The following is a 7,500-nucleotide window of genomic DNA, read 5'->3' on the forward strand; positions in this document are numbered from 1 at the left end:
CACCCACTCCTACAGAACGATTGGCCACTCCCACCACTCCCGTTTGGCCACTCCTACCCACTCCAACAGAAAGTTTGACCACTCCCACCACTCCCGGTTGGCCACTCCCGGTTGGCCACTCCCACCCACTCCTACAGAAAGTTTGGCCACTCCCACCCACTCCTACAGAAAGATTGGCCACTCCCACCACTCCTGTTTGGCCACTCCTACCCACTCCAACAGAAAGTTTGACCACTCCCATCACTCCCGGTTGGCCACTCCCACCCACTCCTACAGAAAGTTTGGCCACTCCCACCCACTCCTACAGAAAGATTGGCCACTCCCACCACTCCCGTTTGGCCACTCCCACCCACTCCAACAGAAAGTTTGACCACTCCCACCACTCCGGTTTGGTCACTCCCACCCACTCCTACAGAAAGTTTGGCCACTCCCACCCACTCCTACAGAAAGATTGGCCACTCCCACCACTCCCGTTTGGCCACTCCCACCCACTCCAACAGAAAGTTTGACCACTCCCACCACTCCGGTTTGGTCACTCCCACCCACTCCTACAGAAAGTTTGACCACTCCCACTATTCCGGTTTGGTCACTTCCACCCACTCCTACAGAAAGTTTGGCCACTCCCACTACTCTGGTTTGGTCACTCCCACTACTCTGGTTTGGTCACTTCCACCCACTCCTACAGAAAGTTTGGCCACTCCCACTACTCTGGTTTGGTCACTCCCACCCACTCCTACAGATTAAAAAAGAAGTTAATATTTATCCCGGTTTTGAGGAAAAACTCCCTGAGATGATCTGAGGAAGGAACCTTTAGAGGAACCAGGATCATCTGGGTGACACTGGACAGTAAATAATGTCAATGTAAATAATATCCTTTCTACAAAAGTTTGGAGTCCAATGGAATTGTGCAACCAATTTTATGTATAAAAACAACATGTCAAATAAATATCCGTATAAAATTTTAATAACATTTCTGATAACTAGGACATAAATCTAATGGAAAAATGTAGCACAAATACAGAAATAGAACAAAGGACCAATGGAAAGATCACATGATGTCATGAACACATGATGCTTAACAAATCTGAACAAATTATTATCTGGTCAAACCATTCAAACGATTCAAACGATTCAAATGAGAACCTAAATATGGAAAGTGGGTCTCTGTATGTAATACATTATCGCCTTTATACATTATTAAACATTGGAAGATGTTTTATGAAAAAAACAAAATGTTTTTCGTAGCAAAACAAAAGCTCCTGTAGTCACCATGTCTCCTCCTCTTCACTGTTAGAGTTTTTCAGTGGTTCATAATTAATCTGTTAGAAGTTCAGAGATGGAGATCAAAGCTCTTTCCCTTCCTCGTGTCAGCGCTCAAGCACTTTTTCTTTAGTTTCCATAAACACACTCATGAGGTTGAAAACTAATTCGTCCTGGAGTTGCGCCTACCTGAGACTCCACTGAGAGGACGTCAACTCGTCCGGTGGTGGAAAGATCAGCGGAGCAGGAGGTTAAACAATACAACCCAATGTATTTTATCAGTCTGCAAAGATGTCCGACTTGATAATGCCGTTTCTACAGTCGACTGCACAAGAGCATGCTGGGAGAAAATGCTATTATCTTTAATGCTAGTTTGGCCCTGCTGCTCTCTAACACTCCTGAACTCCTCCCACACTTATTCCTGTTGTCATTGAGAGCTCAATATAATGCAAATAAAATCCTGGCACTGTGGCAGAATGGATTCCATCATGAGCAGTGGGGTGTGTGTGTGTGTGTGTGTGTGTGAGACCGGTGTCTGAGCTGCAGCTTGCACAGTGAGATCTATCCCTGACGTTGCTGCAGACGTCTTTCACATCTTCTGAACTCACGAGTGCTAAATAAACTGAGCAGAAGTCAGAGAAGGGACTCGAATGTCTGAAGCATCGCTTTTCTTCACAAATTGTTCCTGTTTTGGAGTCTATGAACCTCTGAAGATGCCACGGGCACCGTCTGGATGTGTGAAGTTCTAGAGTCACCACAGTTTAGGATTTAATTGGTTTGTATAGAGAGAGAGAGAGAGAGAGAGAAGGGGGATTGATAGATGGTGTGATATTTGATGGTGTATCCTACATTCTCTCTTTCTCCTGTGTGTAATCCCTCTTTGTTGTGATTGTTTACTTGTGTTAGTTGACAGGCCTCATATTTACCTGCTGAGCCATTCTGATGTTTCAGAACCACTGTGTAACGCTCAGGGATTGATGGCATCACACACACACACACACACACACACACACACACACACACACACACACACATACACGCGCTGATAGATTGAGCCAGACTGAGTCAGCGTAAAATCCACTCCGACAACAAAAAAGATGAAGCACTGAGAAAAATGATGGAAACTACAGCGCTGCACTTATCCATCCTTCTAATTCACTCTCTCCACTCATCCATGCCGCTGTTCAATCAGATGTCCAGCGAGAGGTGTGAGACAAGGCCTTCACACCTAATTGGACTTATTAAAGAAAGACCTATTTGATAAATGGCTGTGAAGAGAGTGAAAGGTACACAGCGGAACGTTTAAAGAGATGAAGGGGAGGAGAAGATCGACTGATGTTAGAGAGTGAGAGAAAGTCAGACATGTCATTACGAGCGCTCCACCTTCCGTCCATCTTTACAGGCATCACTGATGTTTTAACGTCTAAGAAAAGCCGTGTATCAGGAAGGCCACAGATCAGTGAGGAACGTTCCTCTAACTGAACCTTCACCACCAGGACCCAGAACTACAACCTCAAACTCAACACATAATTAACACGGTGTGTTGTGTTGTTCTAGTCAAATAACAATCCATGTGCTGACGTGAGGAACGTGAGGAACCTGAGTTACCGTTACCACCAAAATGATGATGATTTTCCAGGACAACCCATGTGTCGCCACAGCAGGTTTTATCTCTTAATTAAACACATCGTACATATCATCACAGGATCATGTAATGTTGTGGAATGTCAGAGAAATGAGCCACTTCCTGTTAGCACTTAGGTTATAGCAGCTAGAAGCAGTCATTGGTCGACTGATACACGTTCACCATCTTACTGGGAACCTCACTGTTGCTATAGAAACGATTAGCTATCAAACTGAGTACATTAATAAAAACCTGCCTCTGTTAGAGAGAATTCATCAACACCTGATGACCAATCAGAGTCTAGACCTCAACAGCAATGTGGTGTAAATATAAAGAATATAAAAAATAAGTGTGAAATGTTGAACTCTTAATGACGCATGTCACGCTTCATAAAGCAACACAACAGGAAATGAACACTAATCATACAGGAAACACAAATCAGCCCTAAGAAAGCTGTCGGTAAAGTTCAAGATGCTCTTCAGAGGCTCTTCTAATGTTCTGTCCTGCTTTTCCATCGACTCGTTAGATTAATCAACACACTTCCAGCAGTGAGTCAGAGTCAGGGCTCAGTGCAGGACACTCGAGTTCTTTACTCCAACCTTCACCTCCACACCATGTCTTCATGGAGCTGCTTTGTGCACAGGGACATTATAATGATGGAGCAGGGTTTGGACTCTTAGTGCCAGTGTAATTATAAATCTACACACACACAGAGACGTTCTGTACAACTGTGTGCTTCAGGCTTCAGACAGTCATATGAAGTGTTATGAAATAATATGAACTCATCTTTAATTACCTGCTTTATCCTGGTTAGTTTTTTTGGTTAGTGTCTTCCACCTGCACCATATTCACCACCACCAACACCCGCTCCACCACCACCACCACCACCACCACCATCAACACCTGCTCCACCACCACCATCAACACCTGCTCCACCACCACCACCACCACCACCAACACCTGCTCCACCACCAACATCACCAACACCTGCTCCACCACCTCCAACACCACCAACACCTGCTCCACCACCACCACCACCTGCTCCACCACCGCCAACACCACCAACACCTGCTCCACCACCACCACCACCACCAAAACCTGCTCCACCACCGCCACCACCTGCTCCACCACCACCAACACCTGCTCCACCACTGCCAACACCTGCTTCACCACCAACACCACCAACACCTGCTCCACCACCACCACCACCACCACCACCTGCTCCACCACCTACATATACTCCACCTCCACCATATTCACCACCACCAACACCTGCTCCACCACCACCAACACCACCAATGCCACCAACACCTGCTCCACCACCACCACCACCAACGCCACCAACACCTGCTCCACCACCACCACCTGCCCCACCACCACTAACACCTGCTCCACCACCACCACCACCAGCACCTGCTCCACCACCTCCATATCCTCCACCATATTCACCACCACCAACACCTTCTCCAATATTTCCACCACCTCCATATCCTCCACCACCTCCACTGTATCTTCCACCATCTCCATTTCCAGCACCTCCACCACAGGGCCTGAAAGAGGTGATAATACATTATATACTCATATGGTAGTAGAGTCTTCTGCGTCTGGTTGAAGGTCTTTCATGTATCTCCAAATGTGTACACCACAACAGGAAATAAATATGAACTGTACCACAAAGATGAGACTGGGTTCATTCCCATAAGGTGCTTCATCTAGACTCGTGTAGAATCTCATCAGTCCTGTATTGGACACATGAAGGATTTGCAGTGAATGTGGAGCTGTCAGGATTTTTCACGGAGAGAGAAAACAGATGTTGATCCACTTCTTCCTGACCGGGTGACAGGTCCTGAATTATTTAGGAGCTCCTCAGAAGACTTACACACTCTTTCCCAGGTTGATGTGAATCCTGGAGACTTGCTGAAGGTGTGTTTCTTTGTGCTTGGTGCATGATGGTCTCCTTGAGATGATCCTCATTTCCATAATACACACATTTTCTGTCTTGTGAAACTCGCCTCCAGTTGATCCAGACATTTAAAAACGGCTCATTTTTTTTGTTTTTTTTCTGTCGAACGCGTCGGCTTCAGATCTGCCGAAATTACCCAAACCCCCTCGGCGGAGTGCACTACATCACGCTTACGAGCGGAGTTTAAATGAAATGGAGAATATGTCCAATTACTTTTAATATACTGTCAGATCGGAAGAGGGGAAATAGTGCAAGAGGCCTGAAGCAAGCTGTAAAATCCTCATTCTGGAAAAAAAAATCCACATCCACATGCTGTGGCGTCTCAACTGCGCTGTAGATCGGCGGGAAATATACAGGCTACACACTAGAGCTGGGAAAAATGTATTTAGAAGACATTAAAGAGAAAAACCTTCGTATTGTAGCCATTAATCTGAACAACACTCTGTGGCACATGGAGCTGCTGATGTTCCTGAGTGCTGAGAGAAAACACACACCGGCATCAGCTTCATTTAGTGTAGCTTTCTTTGTGTAAATTCTATTCATCTGTAATCTTTAGTAAATACAAAACGACACAGCTTTCGATTTAAAGCTTTGTGTTATTGTACTGATGAGTCCAGACCTTACAGAAGGATGAGGGATGATGTTGGGTTAAATTCAGCACCACTTACATTAACCTGAAATCCAAACCTGAAACTGACCCAAAAAGTTCAGGCATTAGAAAAGAGAGACAGATTTTTCTTCTTCTTTTTTTAGCCTTTGCTTGAAGAAACAAGGTCAAACTTTATCCGTTATAAACCATCCTGTTCCTGAGATCAGACACGTTGTCATTGTTAGACATGCAGCTCCATTCTGATGAACTTAATCGTCTCTAACTGAAGTCCAGGATGGATTTCTAAAACCAGACACAGTCTGATGAGATAAAAACATAAACACCTGATAGTGAAGAGTCGCAGTGTCACTGTGATGAGCAAAGTTCTATAGAAATATGTGTCCATGTCCAGGTCAGTGTGTGTCTGTGTCCATGTCAGTGTGTCTGTGTCCATGTCAGTGTGTGTGTCTGTGTCCATGTCAGTGTGTGTGTCTGTGTCCATGTCAGTGTGTCTGTGTCCATGTCAGTGTGTCTGTGTCCATGTCAGTGTGTGTCTGTGTCCATGTCAGTGTGTGTGTCTTTGTCCATGTCAGTGTGTGTGTCTGTGTCCATGTCTGATGAGATAAAAACATAAACACCTGATAGTGAAGAGTCGCAGTGTCGCTGTGATGAGCAAAGTTCTATAGAAATATGTGTCCATGTCCAGGTCAGTGTGTGTCTGTGTCCATGTCAGTGTGTGTGTCTGTGTCCATGTCAGTGTGTCTGTGTCCATGTCAGTGTGTGTGTCTGTGTCCATGTCAGTGTGTCTGTGTCCATGTCAGTGTGTCTGTGTCCATGTCAGTGTGTGTGTCTGTGTCCATGTCAGTGTGTGTGTCTGTGTCCATGTCTGTGTGTCTGTGTCCATGTCAGTGTGTGTGTCTGTGTCCATGTCAGTGTGTCTGTGTCCATGTCAGTGTGTGTGTCTGTGTCCATGTCAGTGTGTGTCTGTGTCCATGTCAGTGTGTGTGTCTGTGTCCATGTCAGTGTGTGTCTGTGTCCATGTCAGTGTGTGTGTGTCTGTGTCCATATCAGTGTGGGTGTGTCTGTGTCCATGTCAGTGTTTGTCAGTGTATCAGTGTGTGTCCCCGTGTCCATGTCAGTGTGTGTGTCTGTGTGTATCAGTGTGTGTGTGTCTGTGTCCATGTCCTTGTGCATGTCGGTGTGTGTGTCTGTGTCCGTGTGTGTCAGTGTATCAGTGTGTGTCCCCGTGTGTATCAGTGTGTCCATGCATGTATCAGTGTATGTCCCTGCATGCATCAGTGTGTGTCCCTGCATGTATCAGTGTGTGTCCCTGTGTGAATCAGTGTGTGTCCCTGCGTGTATCAGTGTGTGTCCCCGCGTATATCAGTGTGTGTCCCCACATGTATCAGTGTGTATCAGTGTGTATGACTATGTCCTTGTCAATGCTGATCCCCTGATGAGGGCTGTGTCCTCAGTTACACTTCCATGTCTTGTAACCATGTAACACAGTGTGTATTACAGCTACTTCACCTGTGCTTGCATCAGCAGGTACATTTATAATTCACTTTATCACTTTTGTTCAAATAAAAATATGTAGTTTTATTTAAATAAGTTATTTCCTGGAAAGTTTCAGGAAAGAATGTCCACAGTTGAGTTTGTCTCTTTCCTTTTCCTGTCACATTATTTTTCTTCGCTTTCACTTTCACGATCTTTCTCTGTCCTGTTCTGATTTAATAACCTTTATAGATGCTCTTTTTCACCTCTCTCTTCTCACCCTTTATATTCTCTCTCTCTCTCTCTCTCTCTCTCCTCTCTCTGTCCTACAGAACAACCCATTTATACTGATTTTCTGTCAGGAGACATTTATTTATCATGTGTGGAAGGAGTCTCCAGTGTCAGTGCATGGAAACATCATAGGGAAAGCTGGAGAGAAAGAAAGAGAGAGAGAGTGAGGGAGGGAGTGAGGGAGGGAGGGAGTAAAGGGGAGAGACACAGAGAGAGAGAGAGAGAGAGAGAGAGAGAGAGAGGAGGGTGAGGGGGATGAGACTCAGTCAGTAGAGATGT

At 45.4% G+C, this 7,500-nt stretch overlaps 1 protein-coding gene across 1 annotated transcript in view; it reads right to left on the bottom strand.

Moving 5' to 3' along the window:
* The window catches only part of jmjd8 (jumonji domain containing 8), a 417,822-nt gene that overhangs the window by 146,556 nt on the left and 263,766 nt on the right, over window positions 1-7,500 (bottom strand). The window lies entirely within an intron of this gene.

This window comes from Tachysurus vachellii, chromosome 3 (assembly GCF_030014155.1).
Source record: "Tachysurus vachellii isolate PV-2020 chromosome 3, HZAU_Pvac_v1, whole genome shotgun sequence".
NCBI lineage: Eukaryota > Metazoa > Chordata > Actinopteri > Siluriformes > Bagridae > Tachysurus > Tachysurus vachellii.